We start from the raw sequence: 20,968 nt of genomic DNA, 5'->3' as shown, positions 1-20,968 counted from the left end.
TTCTTTTAAATATTTTTAATTGTTTTGTATACCTATAGCATACTTTTATGATTTTTATTAATCGAATAAAGTGGTTTTGACTTGACTTGACTTGACTGTGCAAGCATCATAATTTATGTAGGTTTTCAGAAAGAAATATCCAGATTTCTTGTTGACTCTGATGTAAGTTTACAGGGCTTAACTGTAATCCTATAATGATTTACTGTATTCGCATTGTTGGCGCAAGATGCACCAAAAACAAATTTGCACTGACTGAAATAGGCAAGAATGTAAGGTCTCTTTGGTTAGATAAACCAAGGGCCATAGTGCAAATGTATAATTAATTCTGGGCCCAGTTAATTAGTCTACTAGCAGGCAAGTACAACAAAGTACACACCATACATTAGGTCCACATGGAAGATATTAAGCCTGTTTCTGGGAGAAAAGAGGGTGGCAGTAAAATCAGCAAAGGTTAATTGCATTTACACTGCTTGACAAGCATGACCATGACCTTTCCAAACGGAAGAGCAGCCATACCTCCATTGCCCTTCTTTCCAGAAAGCCCTTCTAAATGTTTGGTAGTTAGAGGGCTTGCCTAACACTCTAAGAGAACTGGGCCGTTGACTAGTTAAATCGCCGTATTGAGACGTCCCAAGATGCTGTTTTTCTTTGCAGCAAAATTAAAAGTGACCACACTGTTTAAAACCAAACTCCTCTCAATCGTTACTAATGGGGCTAGACTGTGGGGTTTCAGCAATTGTGGAAAACGTCAAGTAGTGGAAAATAATTTTATTAGAAAGCTTTTGATGGTCCCAAAGAGCACATCATCATCCTTTTGCCACTCGGGACTGGGCCTCAAGTACATTATGGATCGCATAGGACTTGCCACTTTGTTGGTATGGGTGAAAATCTGGTGTACACTGGAGCTGGATTTTTCAAGATCCATTATTATAGATTGTCTTTACACGGCCAATACTGAGAGGATCCTCTGGCTCGGTTATCTGAAACATGCATTTAGCAATTTGGGTGTGATAGAGTTATTTAACGACCCCTGAAATATGCCTCCTCACCCAAAGTCACTAGTAATTTGAGATCCACATTTTTGCTTCCGATACTGAGGCCGAACCGCCCTTATTCTTATAGAGAAGGTTTTAGTCACTTACAGTCGCTCTATTCTTTTGATATTTGTGTTGCTGTCTTAAATTATATGAGAGGAGCCCTCATAAGACAAAAATGATACAGATAACTGAGTATATCAATTAATAGTACATGCTATGGCGTCTTTATATGCACTTTATCTTTCTTGCAGGCTGGGAATGGGAATCTTCTGAGGCTATGACAGGTTTGCCAAGAAATGTACACTGGAATAGTCTTATCGAGTTGTCATTTCGTTTCTTAACTTATTTGTTTGTATTTCTTTTGGTATTATAGGATTAAGCATCTTTTTAATTATTTTGAGTATTTTACTTAAATTATGCATTTTACTCCTTGACAAGATGCTATGCAGGAGGAATGGGACAGAGTAGAAGTGATGATATGATGTGATGATGGATTGGGCACTTTCTGAAACTTACCAACACGACTTAAAACCCCCTGCACGAAAGTGTGAGACATAGAGAAGCATTGGAACCTGCAGCAGACAAGGATGGATGGCCCCTCATAGATGACCTTGTCTGAAGCGGAGGGGCACTCTGGACCTGTGTTTCCAGGGACAGTGCCACTGGCCTTCCAACTCCCTCTAGGAGACAGCAGAGGGATAGAGTTGCTGGGAACCCTAGAGGAAAGGGTTTCCTGGAACATCTGTGAACAGGTGCTGTGGGGGTGCACGCAGAAACCCTGCATATGGCCTGGAGATCTTTGGGGCAGGAGAGTGCGGCCAGAGGCAGTAATAAGCCTAAGGGTGATAGAGCGCGCAGGTCACCCGACTATAAATTTACCATACTCGCCTGGGCCCATAATCAATAACACATACTTAATTAGGTAATCTTCGCTCTACTACCAGTTATTTTACTTACTAGGTTCTATACCATTGACTTACCAATACTTGTCGCTGGTACCTTTAAACCTATTGGATCAGGGTGTTAGATTGAAGATAGATTGGGGGAAAATAACATTTGCACTCATGTAATAACCACAGACTCGGGAAGTTTAAAAATCTTTATCTAAGTTTCTTAAATGGTCATGATCCAAAGATTAAACACCAAAAGACTCTCAATAATGAAAATCAGGATCAAAATATAGCTATGTAAAAGAGGTATTAAACCGTTTTAAAACATTTAGCAATAGGGAGGGTAAGAAATGGAACATGTAATGCAATCGAAATGATTTGAGCATTTAACAAAGGGTGGGTAAGAGAAGGAAACGAATGTAATCAAAACTTTAACAGTAGGAAGGGTAAAGAGAAAGGAAACAATACAATGACAAACCCACACAAATTTATATTTACCTAAAATGGTGTGAAGACCAACCCTGGCCACAGGTCAGCTTAAGGACAGAACCTCGAGAGTTGCAGGTGCAGATCAGAATCAGGACAGGTAAAGCCAAATTTGGATCAGGACAGGTCCACCAAAAGTTAAGACCGGCACCCGCAGTTCAGTTGCAATGACTGCGCTACTCCCTCTCTGCAGCTAACAGCCAGAACCTCAATTGGGTTATCGATTTCACCGTCAAAGTGCTTCGCCAGCACTTCAGCTTCCCGGAACTCCGATTGGGTTATCGAATCTTCTGATAGAGTGCTCAGCAGCCCTCTGCTCTTGGTCACCTTTTGAGTGCGTTGGGTCAGTGACAGGTCAGCTTTTCGGACAAGTCAGACAAATTAACTAGCCTACCCTAGTTATACTATTTTCCAGGTCTGTGTACCACCCCTCAATGTTGCAAGTATTAGGATCCCCAAATTTGATTGGACAAAGAATGAGAGAGGTCACCACACCATACCAAAAAGAAACTTTTCTTAATGATATTAAAATTACTGTTCCCGCCCTTCAAATTTTTTTCCCAGGTATGTTTCATTTCACCCAAAAATGAATGTTCTTTTAACAAATACATTGTTATAACATATTAACAAGTTATCTTTTTCAAGAGAAAGTTACAAGTTACAAGTTCAAAAGTTTGCTTTCTCATGCACATCTTCCAGTACACAGTAGCTTGGCATTGCTTTAAGGTTAAATGATTTCAGTTCTCTTTAGAGTCAGACATGCGCAATGTGGGTTTTCAAGATGGAGTAATAGCCCCTCTCGGGCCCAAAGATTACGATACATGAAAAGCAGAAAAGAAACAGTTTTAGAACACAGAATAAATGAATGCACTGTATACCACTTATCTCTACTCTATTCCATTACTTTATTTTTAACTATTGCGTTAGTGTTAAGCAGAACGAACAGCTTAGCAAAAGCAGCTGAGCAAGCTTCATGCATGCGGTTACACAGAGCAGCCATTTTAGTTCTAGTGCACAGAAGCGAAAGTTTCCCCCCAAGCGAAAGATACGTCATGTCACATGAGAATGACAGACGCATGCGCAGTAGAAAATCCTGCGTAGCAGCAGCCATTTTATTTGCAAGCGGATTATCAGTAGTAAAAGCACATATGCAAGCTTCCCTTAGATATCGTGAAATGCAATATTAATAAAACAAACATGTTGATTAGTATATTAACGTTATGTCGAGAGGACTGAGTACAAGCAAGTCACGTTCCGTGCGAATCCTTGCTCCATTAATCCCCTCTTTGATGATATTTATATCATCACCAATTAATGAAACAGATGCCAACTTTTCACAATTCACCCAATTCAATCTCTTCAAATTTTCTATTTTGTTTCTTTTCATTGTTTTTGTGAAAATGTTTCACCTTCTTGTATATATTTCCATTTAACTCTTCTTATTCTAGTTCCTCAATATTTCTCTTTTTCCCTCTCTCAACTACTGTATATGCCTTTTTGTGCTTCTGACATTTGCAACAAATTATTATCCCTAAAATCAGTAAGCCTATTCCCGCCATTGGCATCAGTATTCTACCTACAAAACTTTTTCCTACATTAGAAAGCCAACTACCTATTGAGGAGAGACCATCAGTAAGTCTCTTCCATGCACTATCAACCTCCAGTGGTTTAAACTCTTTTTCCAAATGTGTAATATTTCTCACATACCCCTTAATTTCAACACTTTTGTCAGGTATGTAAGTGCAACAATGTTGCGCTTTCAATATTCTACAGACTCCGCCCTCTTTTGCTAATAATATACCAAGAGCAAGTCGATTTTGTAAAACCATTGATCTAATCTCAACTAATTCGGTATTGACCAAACAAAACCCTCCAGCAGTGTTAGTTGATAACCGATCCACTACTGTTGACAATTTGCAAATTCTGTGTGTATTCAGAGTCACTCCCACTGTAGGTATCAATCCACTAAATATATCACCTACTATTTCACCAAAACTAGCTCTTTTGCTACGTATTAATCCATTAGTTTCTTGATTGTTTCCAGTGATTTTATTTACATGATATATCTTTGGGAATACTATTCCAAAATAACAGCTCCCATACCAGTGATCTGGCAATTTGTAATAAGCCTTGTTTCCGCATATAAAATAGATTCCAGGAAACACAGGTTCAGTTCCATCTTTGAATCCCCAACCCCCAATTACTTTACAATTGTGTTCACATTCACTGGAACCAATGAATATATTGTTATAATAACTGGTTCTTTCTCAATGGAGACAGAGTTTCCCTTTCTTTTCAAAATCCAGCAACATAGCAACATGAGTTTTGCCATTTGGTGTGAACCCTATATTTTTGGCTCATTTAGGAATTTTATGAATCTTATCAGTTGCCTTTCTTTGGAAATTCTCTCTCTTTTTCTCAGCCATATTCAAAAATATTTTCTCTTTTTCTTATAGTAAGCATGTTAAATTATTCTTGTGAGCTTCAGCTATATCTATTGTACCTATCGGTAGGAAATATTCACCCATGTAACGTGTTACATCACTCTTAGTATGTACAGGATTCAGGTTACTACGTATAGGGAATTCAGTAAATATCACATTTGAATTAGAATAGTAATATTGCAAAGGTCCTTTCTTATAGAATAAGCTAGCTAAAACACTACATGAAATACCATATGTTAGTGGTAAATGGTGGTGAGTCACACCTTCAGCTACCGAAGTAGGTAACTTCATACAGACATAGCAATCTTCTATTTCCATAGCTTCTACATAGTGTACTAATAGGTTTGCAAATACGTTTAAGTGAGTTCTATTTGTTTAATGCTAAGTGCTTTTTCTTGTATATCTATTCTTCTAGGTTTATCTGTCATTTGTAGCTCATTAGTATCATTCTTCATGTCTCTACTCATTATGTAAGGAATAGCTATTGTCAGTTGTAGGAAGCTGGATACCTGACTATGGTTACCCCAGATTTTTTGCCTTGCATTTAGCTGGTTTTCGACTTAGTTGGCCTGGCTCCCTGATAATCAGGGCCCCAGGCTATCTGCTCTCTCCTTAAAATGGATTCCATGTACCCTAGGTGCATAACTACATTGGCTTGGGTCACCTTATCAGCCCCTGTACAGAGCACTATAGGTGCCCAGGGCATAGATGCATCCAAGGCCTACCAGGGGCTGCAGCATAACTTTTGCCACCCCTGACTGGCTATCCAAAATTGACACAACTGGCTGATCACTCAGCTGGGGCAAGTTGTATAATCACCTCTTGCTTAGATATAGTATACCTATATCTAAACCTATATCTGGACACATATGTACCTATAAGTCACTCCTATGGCATGCCTTAACAATCCTGGAGGCAGAGTGCTTGGTTTTATGTGAGATGGTGCTCTAGCATGAGCTGAGCATGTCTGCAGCTGTTGGGACCAATTCCCTAAGCTGTTCCTGGATAATGCCATACCATATACTATTAAGTGCATTATAATCCATCGCGGTTATATGTTAACTTTGGTTTGGCTTTATCAAAACATGTCGTGTAAGATGTCATACGATTTGGAATACTATCCCCTAGACAGTCCTGTCGACACGGATAGCATTCCACCCCTCTAGAGGGAGAAGGCATGTTACTTTACTTAAAACGCGGTTGATTTTAAAAGAGCCTCAGCATCACAAAATGGACGCTTCTGCCACAGACACGAGTCTGACCTCCTGCTGCTGACCGAGACTCAGCCGAGGAGGCCTGGACAAAGGCTTTCCTGTCACGGGGAGGTGTCACACCGACAGGAGATAGTGGATTGTAGCAGGGAGGTTTGAAAGAAGAAGCTTGGAGAAGTGTGGCTCAGGGGTTAGAGGCGGCAGACCCTGAAGCTGAGATCGGCCCTGGTCCAGGGTTCAATTCCCAGCCTCGGCGGGTCTTGGGCTCAAAAATTCCACGGCCTCAACAATTCTTGCTCCGGTGCCTTCTCGACTCACGGGTTCACACTCTGCGACTCTGGGCAATAGCTTGCTTAATCTCCACAATGGCCCCTCGCGGCGGGATGCCTGGCTTTCACCTTGTGGATACCCTGCCGGGGTTATCTCACAGGGGAATACCAGGACGGGTTCCCTAAGCAAGCGCCGGGAAACCCTTTGTGGGTAGCTGTGCGCTATATAAGCTCAAATACATTTACATTTACAAAGACACCAGACAGTGCCTGGGGAGCACAGGGCTTCCCCTTGCATAATCCGGTCAAACCGGTTCTGGGGCACACCAGCTCCAGTGTGACCCTGGACAAAGGGAAAGGGGTGTAACCACCCCCTTCCTGGGTCCCACCCATAGGAGGGGACCTAGCAGGAAATCCAGCCCCCTAGATTGGTATAAGAATGGGAGCAGTGCCAACGCACTCAGATTATCCTGACTGAAACTTTTGAAACAAAACTCTGGGCCCTTCGACATCCTACTCGACGTAGAAGACTGAAAAATCTCCCCTGTGGTCAAGGAGTGACCACCCTGTGCAAACAGGCACCATCCAGCACCTCAATGTTTGCTTTGTTGCAGTTCCCGGTGGAACTCGAGCAACAGAGTTCAACAAGACCAAGCGTGCCTGCCTCCGAACAGCCCGATCCACAGTCCCTGCAGAGCTGAGACCCGTGGAGGCGACCGGAAGTGTGGGGCCCGCCATCTTGGAAAGACCCCAAGACGCTGACCGTGCAGCCCACAAGTGACCCTCGAAGCTGTGCATTGGGGTTTGAGAAGCCCCAGCCCTGAGCCTCTCTTGCACCAAAGCTCACCCCACTACACTCACTGAGTGCTGCGTGGGGCCCTTCTGCATCTTTTGGCTCAATGCGTTGGCCCGGTCACTGGCCCATTGGCTTGTGGCCCCTGTGCCGACGAACCTTGAAATCTAACTTGTGAATCTGGTTGCTCTAGACTTGCACTCGCTCCTCTGAAAAGGAGTACCCGCTCTGACCCTCCTGGTCCGAGTAGTAAGCCATCTTTGAGTCCTGCGTGGGTTGCGCTTGCCAAGGGTTGTTTGATCCAATCCGGAAGCCGACACTGCCGACAGCGAGAGCCTTTGTAGGACAGCTCGTGATCCACTCCTGGACACCCTCAGTGCCCCAGAGTCTACATGGCAGTGGAGAAAAGCTTCCCGTCAGCGACCTGAAAGTGCCCAACATTGCCTGGTTCCGTCCTGGTTCCACCCTGGTCACTCATGAGTGACCCAGACTCTGTCCCCTCTGCTTTCAGATCATCTTTTACTTTGCTCCACCCTTGGATCACACCGGACACTTCTCGTCTGAACGCCTGCAGCATCTTCAGCTCCAAGCAGCATCAACCAGCGTGACAAAACCCGACACTACTTCGCACCTGTGCACCCGCTTCCTGTGGGTGAGGTAACTCAGCAACTCCGGTGTTCCTACACTGGTACACACCTCTAGTGTATGTGTCTAAAGTTTCATCCTGCTATGTTAAGCGGAAGTCTCCTTTAACTATAACTTTATAACTTTTACGCACCATTGACATTGCATTGGTGCATGTGTGTGCTTTAAGAGCTGCACCCGAATCCCGTGGGCTTTTCCCGACTTCAGCATTGCTAGTCCCGACTGCTCCCAGCAATTCCCTAGGCCCTAGGCCTAACCACTGTTCAATTGGTATCTCTTATACCACTTTTTTAATATATGGTTTGCGTGGCCCCTGGGCCTCATCCATAATTGTGCAACTTTCATCTGTTTAACTGTGCTTTTGTTTAAACGCTTGTGCCTCTGCACTCATAAAGAGTACAGAGGATTATTCTAGAAATAAATACATATATTTTTATATATAACTTGTGTGGTGTCCTTTCATTTGATATTACAGGATTGTGCTTGGTAAAACAGCTCGCTTAACACGACCTCTTAAGTTAAGCCTTTAAGGCTGCTTAGTCCATGCTACAATTAGGATAGCTTGTCTATAAGGTTGACTTTCAACCAGACACCATAAGGGATTGTTTGGACTGATACAAGGTGGTTCCAGAATTGGAAACATCATATAACAGGCCAACTTCTCACATCAGTCCTAACCATACTATGAGTACTAATGCTATACTACATGTGGATATTCTACAACATGTTTTTAAGCAGTTTCTTTTCGGTCTTCCATTAACAGTACAATCAGCCATTTCTAACCAAGGAGAATTAACCCCTCTTTGTAGCTTTTACACAGTCTTTTACCCTGTGAAATTTTCAAGTGAGTCTCACTTCTCCGTCAGTCTGATCAGCAATCAATTCGTCATCACTTTCATCGCTTATTTCTAAATTTTCGAAATCTTCAAGAACGATGGAAGTCCATTCAGGGCCTCTGAATTTATTATTTAGCCTTTTCAGTTGGGGACTTCTCCTTCTTGGTTGTATTACAGACTGTTCAGCTTGACTAGTTATTTCATTAACCTGTTCTGGTTCCTCATTTATTGTCTTTAGACGAAATCTTAGTCTTTTGACAAACCTTCAATACCTGTCTCCTTGTCTGAGTCTTTTAGCTGGCACTGTACTCTGGCCTTCTTCCCAAGCTCTTTTATTTTCATTCAGTTGTGGCACATCTATTTCAATGCTGTCTTCTGTATCCCTCTCTATCTGACTAGGTCCAGGTCTTATTTCCGTTTCTTCTGCCTGGTGACTGATCTGGCCTTGTTCAGGTATCTGCTGAATTTGACTTTGATTTGATTCACCTTCTTCTTCCTGAACACATTTTTCTACTCCTATCTGGTCCTGCTCAAGCTCTTCAAACCCTTGATTTTCTCCTGCCCGAGCTTCCGCCCTTTTACCTTTCTGTCCCTCCTCAGACTCTGGAGCTGTGTCAGGTATTTGGAATGTCTGAGTATATCGATTTTCCCATATCTGATCCTCCTCAAGATTACCATTGGCTTGTATTTCTGTAATCTGAGTCCGTTCTTCTCGACCTAAATCATCAGATATATTTACCAGTTTGTGTACTGGCACCCATGCTTGCCTCATTGCTCTTCCCATCAGTATCTCAAGCCTGTGTTCCGATCTGGAATACTTCTGAGTCCCATCAGAACAATAGGTAAAGCATCCGGCCACTCCAATCGGGTAGAGTCATACATCTTTCCCAATCTTGACTTGATTGTGCCATTCAGTTGTTCTACCACTCCAGAAGCCTCTGGGTGGTATGCACAGTGCAGCTTTTGTTTTACATTGAATGCTTCACAGATTAGACTAATTATTTCACTATTAAAATGTTTTCCTCAGTCTGATTCAATTGTTACTGGAAAACCCAACCTTGGGATAAGTTCTCTGAGTAGAAGTTTAGCTACAGTAAAGCTATCATTCCTACGTGTGGGGTAAGCTTCCACCCATTTTGAAAACAGGCAGACAATGACAAGAATGTATTTTAGTCCTCGACAAGGGGGTAACTGAATGAAATCAATCTGTAATCGTATGAAAGGACCCTCTGCCTTCCCAATATTTCCTGGTAACACTACAGTTTTCTTTCCAGGATTCATCTGTTGACAAATTAAACATCTTTGGCAAAGTGCTTCTGCTATGTTCCTGAATTTCGCATTGAACCAACTCTGTCTGAACAACCTAATCATGGCATCTCTTCCCAAGTGGGTATCTCTGTGGAACATCCTAGCCATAAGAGCAAGCAAACAGTCTGGTAACACAGGCCTACCATCAAGTTAAACACTGACACCATCTTCAACCCTTCTCTGACAACCTATTTTCCTCCATTCCTCCCTTTCTTTGGTTCTGCTTCATTTTGCAAATCTCTCACTTATTCCCACGTTCTCACACCTTCAAGCAACATAAGTTGGCAGCTGTTTTCACCTACTTCAACTTTCTTGTTTACAGTCATTCTGAATTTAGCACAAGGTTGGGCTAACTGGTCAGCATATCTGTTTTTTTTTTTTGTTTTTTTTTGTCCTCATATTGCGATAACTGTATGATTGCGGAGTATCAGGTATCTGCCTCTAGATTCTTTCCGACACTGCCCCTCGATCTCTCTTGTCTGGGGAGTTTTGTCATCCTCCTGATGATCTTTCAGAGGAGTTTCCTTTGCCCCAAGAAAGCTTTCCAAGTTTAAGAATGCAGGAATAAAGAAATGCCCAAAATGTGGAGAAGAAAAGGCAGACGACATCCACATGTTCAAAAACTGCCCCCAATTGAGAGAATTCTGGGACGAAGTTGGTAAGACCCTGAGCATTATCCTGACCAAGCAACTAACTGTAAGTACCACCCTTACCCTTTTTGGGATTGAAGATACAGCAAATGAAGGGGGGCTCACAAAAGGGCAAGAAAATCTTCTTTTTGTATTGATAGTACTTGCAAGGAGGGAAATTTGCATTAAATGGATAGGGTCTTCCAGCCCAACTCATGCAGAATGGTTGAATTCGGCCATAAGAATTAATAAACTCAATAGGAAGGGTAACACATGTAAGAGATATAACTTCTGGAAAAGCTTCGAAAACTTCTTAAACCCCAAGTAAGATCAAAACACAAGTCCTATGATTAACGCGATTCATCCTCTGGTGGACAAGTATGGTACTTGTTGAGTGGTCAATGTGACTAGCTCCCCTCGCTCCAAAATCAGAGGCAATGGTATGTAACGGGCAAAGGTCAGCATATCTGTTACCAGCTGTCACTTTGTCATTTCCAGATTTGTGAGCAGCACACTTGACCACAGCCACTTCTTTTGGCAATTGAATTGTTTCAAGCAAATCCTTTATATAATGACCATTTTTGATTGGAGTACCTGAAGGAGTCAAGAACTCTCTTTGCATCCATAATTGGCCATAGTCATGCACAACCCCGTAACCATACTGGCTATCAGTGTATGTGGTTATTTGCCAATTTTTCCCAAATTTGCAGGCTTTTGTCAGTACAACCAATTCAGCTACTTGTACAGACTTGAATCCAGGTAAATAGGATGCTTCAATTGGACCCCCCAACGTACACATTGCGTAGGCAGCACTCAAACCTCCTTCCTCATGTCTCATACAAGAGCCATTTACAAATAGCTCATATTCAGAATCCATTAACAGCTCTTCTCTTATGTCAGGATGTGGTTTTGTACTGTATTCAGTTAAGTCAATACAATCATGTTCGACTTCTCCCTTCACTTCCGCAAAGTGTGAATTAGGTAGCAGTGTTCCTGGGTTCAGAATATTACACCTTGCAATTGTTACATTCCCTGCACCTACAAGGATTCTCTCATAAGTAGTCAGCTGACTAGGAGTGAGATACTGGGTCTTGGTCCATGTTAACAAAATCACAACTGCATGTGGAACATACACTGTCACTGGATGTCCCATAATAATGGACTCGCTTTGCTCAAGACTCATGCAGGTTGCAGCTACTGCTTTCAGACATCCGGGCAATGCAGATGCCACTGGGTCTAGTGTGGAAGAAAAATATGCCACAGGACGTCTCATCAGACCAAGAGTTTGGGTCAAAACTGAAAGAGCTTAATTATCTTGTGTGTCACAGAATAATGCAAAATCCTTTGAATAGTCAGGCATCCCTAATGCTGGAGCTGTAGACAGACATTCTCGTAATTTCAGAAAAGCAGTCATGCTTTCGTCATCCCATTCTACTGGGTCTTTTGCTCTTCTCTTTGTCATTTGTATCAATGTTTTTTCTAGAACTGCAAATCCCACAATCCATTGCCTGGAGTAACCTACAGCTCCAAGAAACATTCTGATATGTTTCTGAGTTTGAGGTAAATTCATGTTTTTAATTATTCTGATTCTTTCTGTGTTAACACTTCTGACACCTCTTTCTATCTGGTGCCCCAGATATTTCACTGATGTGGTGCAAAACTGCAATTTCTCAGGTGACACTTTATGCCCTCCTTTACCCAAATGATTCAGCAAGGCAATGGTATCTTCAACACAGTCATTTCGAGTTTTAGACGCCACCAATAGATCGTCTATATATTGAACAAGTACTGACTGTCCGGGTAGTACCAAAGACTCAAGGCACTGTTTCAAAATCTGATTAAAAATCGATGGACTCTCTGTACACCCCTGTGGAACGCGGTTCCAAACGTACACATGACTGTCAAATTCTTTTTTTTTTTTGCCGATGGTATCTTTATTTACAGCTCTGGCAGTCCTGATGCATTTCGGTCTCACGACCTTTCTCAAAGGTAAGCCACAGCATCCACCAAACTCGCAGCCAACAAGGTGATTGCTCCCATTTGCTTTTTTAACCCTCTGGTGGGCGGCCCCTAATGAGCCTTCCTGTAAGGCATGCTGGTCCTTGTGGTGCAAAGTTCGTCAATTATTCCCCTCTGGTGGGTGATGCTTTTAAAAGAAAGTTCTTGTTTTCCGCTGCATTTTTTCAGTTCCGTTGTCTCCTCGCAAGACCCTTTACGAATTGCAGGAAACCAAGCCAAACACAGTATTTTCTTCCTATATATCAATGTTTTGTAGACACAGACTTGTGAAATTACTATTGCGGCAATCGACAAATATATTACATCATATGTCTTTGGCCCTCATTGTTGATACAGCGGTCCGACGAACTTATGCAAATTCATCATTATTTACCTCGCTTTGCTATTGGCAAAAAACAGTATAGCCCTCTAGTGGGCACTTTCATTTTCTTTTTTTTTTTTTATATATTTTATTATTTCCACACTTTGCACATTATTGCACATTATACAATTAAACATTTCATGTTAATCATATGTAAAATGAAAACAAAGAAATAAGTCATTCTATTATATATACAGTACATCTTTTAACTCTTCATTACAATAAGAAAAAAAATCTTAGTCTTACTGCGAACCCATATTCTCTTTCCATCTAGATATAGGTTCCCAGATTCTCAAACCTCTAAAAAAAAAGATCGTCTATATATTGAACAAGTACTGACTGTCCGGGTAGTACCAAAGACTCAAGGCACTGTTTCAAAATCTGATTAAAAATCGATGGACTCTCTGTACACCCCTGTGGAACATGACTGTCAAATTCAAAAGAGAAAAGAAATTTGCTATCTGGGTGTAATGGGATCGAGAAAAAAGCGTGACACAAATCTATCACGATAAACCATCCAGCCTCCCACGGTATCTGATACAGAATTAATGCAGGATTTGGCACAACTGGACAGCATGGGACAACAATCTTATTAATTTTGCGACCCTATACTTGCCACTTGGTTTCTTTATTCCAATTATGGGCAAATTACATGGACTGCTCGTTATTTCTTGTAAAATACTTGCTTCAACCAATCGCTTGATTTCTGCTGCAACACCTGATTTTATTTCTGGGCTCATTTTGTACTGTCGAGTATTTGGGTAAATTGCACCTTCCTTCCCTGTCACTTTTATTGGATCGACATTTGCCATTAATCCTACATCTTTTCCGGTAAAATCCCATACATTAGGATTTACAGTCTGTCGTAATTCTTCTGGTAAGTCTTCTATAGTCAACTTTTTAATTTCAGTTTCCTGTTTTGCTAACATTAGTTTATAAACTCCGTCTTCATCTGGGGTTTGAATTTCAACACCACTTGGGGTACAAAAGATAGTGCAATTCATATTGCACAACAAGGCTCTGCCTAACAGGTTCACTGGACTTGAATCACACACAACAAATCTGTGCATTTCTTTAAAATTGCCTATTCTAAGTTCCATTGGTTCTGTAACTGGGGTACTAATTTGTTTATTAGAAATGCCCACTACTTGAATCGCTTCTCCCGAGAGGGGTAGGTTTGGAACGTCTGCTGTTCTCACAGTAGAACGGGTAGCACCAGTGTCCAATAGAAAGGTAACATCATTTCCTTCAACCTTTCCTTCAATATATGGACCTGACTGATTTACCGGCAAGGAGGCGCCAAGTACGCACTCCTCGGCCTCCCCTCTCAGTCAGTAGGTGTCCTCACTGAAAAACGTATCACTCAAAAGATATTGTGATGTCGCTGTGTCTCTCCTTTCGCTTCCCTCCCAATTTGTGGTATCCACACTCTGGTGTGCTTTGCTCCTAAAATTTGGCATAGGTTCAAGGGGTAACTGGCTTTGTATTACCTGCTGCTGTGGCTTCTGTGGCACCTCATTCTGCGTCTGTGGATTAAAATCATTAGTTTGGACAGTGTTATTTTGCACAGCCTTACACTCTTTCTTCCAGTGCCCCAACTTGCCACACCCGTGACAGGGGAACTTCTTTTTCGCTTCCTCTCTATTTAATTTTCCCCTTGGCTCAACCCCATTACCCTCACCTTGTAAATGTAAAATGTAAATGTATAGGCATTTATATAGCGCACTACTTACCCAGAGGGTCCCAAGGCGCTTCGACCGCTGCGAAACCCTTCCTGGCTTCCCTGAGAGATGGTCCCTTAATGGGTATCTCCAGGGGGAAACCAGGCATCCCCGGCGGTCTGGTGGGGCCGTTAGTGAAGATGAGGCAAGCTAATGCCCAGAGTTGCCGAGTGTGATCGCTGCTCAGAGTGGGCACCGAGGCGAGAGAATTATCGAGTCCGCTGACCCTGGTCCAGAAACCTGCCGCGCCGGGAATCGAACCCTGGTCCCGGGCCGTCCTCTGCTCTCGGGTCTGCCGCCTCTAACCAGTGATTATTTTTTTTATTATTATTATTACCACCTTCTGATTATTGTTTATCTGACTCAATTGAAGCTCTTGTTGCTCTGCTAATTTCACTTGTGCCCACATTACTTTCTCCTTTAATTCTTTGCGTTTATTGTCGAGCTCATCTTCACAGTATTTTGCATATTTAAGAATTTCATTAATCAGCGTGACCTGCCAGCAAATATTATGGTCTTTAATCCATTGCAAAATTTCTGGCCTTAATCCTGACACAAACCTATAGATGAAATGTGTCATGTCCTTCATATCAATATTGTCCAGACCACTATACTGTTTGAACACCTGTAACAGGGGTTCATAATATGCATGCACAGACTCATCTTTATTCTGTATAGTTCTATCTATTCTAGTCCACTCTGTCTCTTTTGCAGGCACTTTGAGGTAGAGTGTTACCTGGTTGTACTTCTTCATAACCTCATCAGAAGGTGCCCCTGTCTTTGGGTCTCTAGGGTACTCATCACTAGGCCAATCAATAGCAATTTTACATTCTGTCCATAGATCTACGGGAACAACAATGTCAAACAATCCATCTAAATCTTTCAAAAGACATTTTGAAACCTTTACAAATCTCTCGACCTGTGTGTACCATTCTACAGGTTTTTCTCGAAGTTTTGGGAAATCATTTGTAAATGACAAAATATCCTGTCGGGATCATGGGACATGTACATAACCTCCACCCGGTACCTCTCTCATGGGGCATTGTTTTTCTACCTTTTCTGTCTCTTTTAATACATATTCAGAAACAGTTTGTTTTGATCGAGCCTCTTCCTTTTTCTTTGCCCATCTAATTTTTAATTTTTCTAAGTCACCCCATTTTTGCAATATTGACATCAACTCCTTGATTTGGACTTTTTTCCCTGACGCATTCATGTTTTCCAAATCTTTGCCAGAAAATTCAACGTGATATTGTTTTTGTAACACTTTTGATTTGCCAATGTCAATTCCCATATTAGCTTCCGTATCCATTAGTTTTTCATGAAACACTTTTGTATTTCTAGTAATGTTTTTACATATAAACAGTAACTCATCTTCACTGAATGTATTTAATCTGTCCAATCCCACACTTCGAGCCATAATTTCCTCTAATTCGACTCTTAATTTAAATATATCCAATACTTTTGGCAGTGACTTTGGTTTCTCTATTTCTGGTGTCCATCTCTCTATTTCTTCTGGGGTTACTACTGTGGCACTTCTTGTACCTGAGGATGTCTCCATCTGTACTTCTCTATAATTCATAGGAGTGTTTTTCCTGATCGAGTCACCCACTGGTTCTCTTATGGGCAAATCCATCAGAGGAATCACTGACTCACATTTGCTTGCTTGATCATCAACTAGTAAGGGTTCTTTTCTTGGCTGAACTACAGGTGTAGTCAGAATGGGAGTTTTTGGACTAGCTTGCTTGTCTCCGTACAAAGGAACAACTGGGAAAATAGTTCCTGGAATTGTCAGAGCTTCAGGACTTGCATTTAATTGGGAAATTTTCAGAATCAATTCACTTCTTTGTTTATTTAATGCTTCTCTTTCCCTGTCTTGCAGTACTTTTTCTACCGAAGTCTCATGTACCACTTGCGGAATCAGAGGTGGTTTCAGAAATGGAGCATTTGGATTAACTGTACTTGGTTCCTCATTATAAGGTGGTGGATTTTTCAATAACAAATCCTCCAAATAATCATCATCTGACTCAACACTAGTCATTAAATGTTTTGTTTTCTCATTCTTTTTACTTCCAGTAGGCTCTTCTAAAGTTAATACAGGATGTATTCCTACCACTTACATGGACTGTTTCCATTGTTTCATTAATGTATCTCTTGTATCCTTTGGAAATCGGGGATAAAACCTTCTCCAATTACCATTACTTCTGGGTCTCTCTCGCTCAAAAGCCTCAGTTTCCCCATTCCTCCAATGCCTCATACTGCGTTAATCTAGGTCTTGGGATCTAATTCATTCATGCGAGTTATCAGCTTGTGCAAAACCCTGCCATTAAAGGTACAATTTTCTGGAAATGCTAAAACACCATCATCTTTTGTACACTCCATCCAATTTTCTAACCACACACAAGTGTGGTAGCCCCTGTCTACCATCATGTATGATGCAGGCGTATTTGGTGGTGGAATAACAATTCCTTCTCTTGTTTTAATACTTTATCTTTCTTAAAATAATTCTTAATTCTTATAATGAATGACATTTTTCTCTTTCCTCCGTACATATTAAAGGGTCTTCCTCTTATATGCTGTTCTTGTGCAAACCCTAAATATCTCCCATCAGGTCTATGTCCTACAAACGGACCTATACGCCACATATATTTCAAACGCAAGTCTTCTAGATATTCTTAATTTGTTTACAAATTATTTCCAATACCAGCGCGCCTTTTATTTTTTTTCAATGACCAATCAAAATTTAGAATTTAAATAAATTCAACCAATAGCTGCGCGACTTCTTTCGTGGGACTAGTTCTCACACTCCTGTGCTCACCCCTCCTTTACTACACACCCGCTGTCTCAACCAATACCAGCGCAGCTCTGAGTGAGGTCAGCGCAGCTCCGCGAATGACTCCCTCCATTGCAAGGTAATATGAAAACTTAATTTCTTTTACTTCTAATGCAGATTTTTATTATTCAACAACGTAAAACATTTGCCACTGTACCTGAGTGACTAATTCGAAGGAAAGTTAAATTTCATTCACTACGAGTAAATCCCTTCCGCTTACTCTTCTGTAGCGGGAATTCCGTTCTCCTACAGAACTGTGCATAGAGACCTGGAACCTCGGTGAATTAGGATGGCCCAAAACTCACCTCAGTACCCAAAATCCCCTTACCGAGCTAGCTACAGTGTCTCATTGGTCATAACAAACTCCCAATGCTTAGACAGACAGAACATGAACTTAGATTACCTCAGGTATCGTGGAACAAATGAACACTCTTTCGTTATGTAATCATTACAAACCAGAACGTGGAGTAAAAGAGGACACATGCATGCTTGAAATATTTATTTACTAATGCAAGGTTCTCAAACGCAGTATCTTGTAAAATACTAGCAAACATATTATAAGCAACAAAGTTATCAGCATAGTTATTAGTCCATAAAAGGTGAATGGTGACAGCATACTAAGATGCTGTAATGAATAGGAATTAACAATACCTAATTCACACCCTCCCTATTTAGCATAGTATTTTATATCTATGAAGGTCTCATTTGGGTTTTAGCAGGGCGGGCCCATACCTCAAAATCTCAGTGGGAGAGGATCACATCATCTTCCACCAGCTCTCTGCATGCAAAGCACCATCAAGTGTGTCTCGTGTGTGTGCAGCACAACAATATAAAACCCGCCTAGAGCCAGATTTTGGCAGCAGCATGTGTGTTATGTCTATGGACGTGCTAAGATCATTTCTCACAACAACATCATGTTTAGTTATCCTTTCAGCCTTCAGCACTCACTGTGCAGACAGTGTACCGAGCAAAACAGATATCCGAGCAATAACATATTATTTCTCAAGTAAATCACAAAGCCCTTCTGGGTTGAAAGCTAAATCAACAATTATGTGTCGTGTGCAAAATGAGGCAGAAAGGTAAAATGGCGTTTAAACATTTAATAAGCTCATGCTAACTTAACACAGTATATAGAAAAGAAGTAGCCACATGACACCCCCCCAATGATCCGAGCACGGACAAAATCAAGGAAATATAACACCAGAATAGGGGCAGAACATGAAAGCAAAGTTCAATAATAATAATGAGCAAAGCTAAACTAAAAAGTCATACATGACGGCCTATAGTGGCCAAAACAAAAGTTTAAAAAATCCCCAAATATAATGTCAATAGGCCTGGGGCGTATAAAGTCAATAGGCCTGGGTCGTATAAAAAGAACTCAGTGTAAGCTAAAGGCACCATCAAAAACACAAACAGGTACGTGCCTAAATAACAAAAAGTTTCCGAGGCATCTCATGGTAGGAATGTATATGCAAAATATGCAGCAACAGCTTCTAAAATGAAATCACTGTCATCATCCGAAAACAGTTCAGCCATCCAATTAAGCAGTGGAAAAGAACATACGTGTTCCTCCAGCTTTGGTGGGTTTTCCAGAACGCTATGTGCCAAGAACTCATGAGCCGCTGTGATTATGTTCCATTGACCCATTAGTCCATGCATCGCTGCCAAGGCAATAATCCTTTCGCCAGAGCAAACCAACTCGTGAGCAACTACGGGGCTCATCAGATGATTAAAATCGACGTCAGGAGACACCGTCAAGCAGAGACACAAATCAAGGGCCCATTCGAAATCGCAGCTCAGGCAATGAAAGACAGGCTAGACTCACGTGAAGTAGGAAAATCGAAACGATAATCCAAAAGCCGTGCTTAAAGTCACAAGCGGCAGGGTGGCATAGTAATCAAGCATCCGGTTGCGAAACAGCAGTAGGAGGTGCTCTGCGGCTTCCAGCGCAGGACGGGCATCCATGTTTAACAAAACTAAATATTATCAAAACGCCTGCAGCTAATGCTAGCAAAACCGGGAAGCCGCCAGACAGACTCGCAAATATAGAATGAAAAAAGCTAGGGATGATTCCAAATATCTTCTCGAATGAAGTCAAGAGACCACTGCTAACCAATTTAAAAAAATGAGCCAGGCCAGATGTGGAGGAGGCACTAAAGATTTGGTGAACCAGATCACTGAAATGTAACGGCAAATCAGTGTTCAAAAGGGCCAGCACCTCGGTGCGCGTATTAGCTATGTGAAGGACGAATGTTTCTCGGGCCGAACTCAGGGCCACTTCTTTTTGAGACAAAAGGGCTCTTATTCTAGTCATACCATTGAACTCTGCTTTCAAGGTTGGGATGAGCGTCCAGATGGAAACAGCTGAACTCCCATGTGTAGGGGGATACAGGACGTTTTTTGCAACAGACTACACGTTCCGATACAGTTACCACGTAAGCGACCCCTTTAATTAGACCACAACACTCCTCGTTGTTCAACAGCAAATAACTACCATTCGCCAGTAAAGTGAATGTGGGAACTATTGCAGGAACTGGGGTCCCCTTTAAAAAACAGGCTAAATTAGGCCGGTCCTGATTACAAGAACCATGTAACTGGATGTTTCTGCATATCATTGAATGGTCAGGGGACTCTGTGCATTCTTCCCCATTAAGGTTCACCTCTTTCCCATCTTTCAGGCATCTATAAGTGAATGGAAGAGACCACGTCTCGTGTAGGAATGAATTCCCCAAAGGATCATATCTCCCTATAGCTATGTAATGCATACAATTAGTAAACTTGTACAAGGCAAATGGCAATGTGATTAATCCGTGGATAAGCCACGTTGCAGCAGTCGCTTCAGCAACAGAAAACGGTAATGACTCCAACCTCTCAATGTGTAACATGGAAAATGAAGCATCACGCATTGAAAGCATTCGTTGTTTGTCAGTTAAATCAAAAGGTGCAAAAAGAGAGGAAACTTTCATGTAACTCCAAGGCACACGACCAGCCTTAAGCGTCTGCAGGGTCCAAGCAAATTGCATAATAGAACGCAATTGATTCTGACCATGGTACAAAACAGACACTTCATCATGTACAATATCAACAACAGAAGATACAATATTATTCAATGTATAAATGCGGGAAGAAAGCATGTTAATACTGTTATCTACAACTGCAAGCACTTTTTCTAAATTAGCTTGATCTATCGCTCTCAGGCGCTTAGCAGCCTCAACTTGTGAAGTTTTCCAAATTTCATTGTAAATTGCATAAATCCACCTTTTAGATCTACCATTAGCCGGGCCCTTGATGAAGTCGTTCAAATCCACCTCATCAGTCAGCTTGGAAAGATGTAATTTAACAGCAGCTAATGTAGAATGTTGTAATCAATTCTGACATAATTTGCCAACCGAGTAAGTGGCGACTGTATAGTCAGCATCAAAACGTGGATCAGGCCTGACTTGTGTAAAACCTTCAACTAAACCCAAAAAGCGACGTTGGCAAGAATCA

At 41.6% G+C, this 20,968-nt stretch overlaps 1 protein-coding gene across 1 annotated transcript in view; it reads left to right on the top strand.

The window, feature by feature from the left end:
• Positions 1 to 20,968, top strand: part of LOC147692349 (solute carrier family 22 member 6-A-like) — a 1,393,226-nt gene that overhangs the window by 297,673 nt on the left and 1,074,585 nt on the right. The gene's annotated exons all lie outside the window — the stretch shown is intronic.

The sequence above is a fragment of the Lissotriton vulgaris genome, chromosome 9 (genome assembly GCF_964263255.1).
Source record: "Lissotriton vulgaris chromosome 9, aLisVul1.2, whole genome shotgun sequence".
Lineage (NCBI taxonomy): Eukaryota > Metazoa > Chordata > Amphibia > Caudata > Salamandridae > Lissotriton > Lissotriton vulgaris.
Note: the sequence above shows the minus strand (reverse complement) of the source record. Positions and strands in the feature narration are given on the sequence as shown.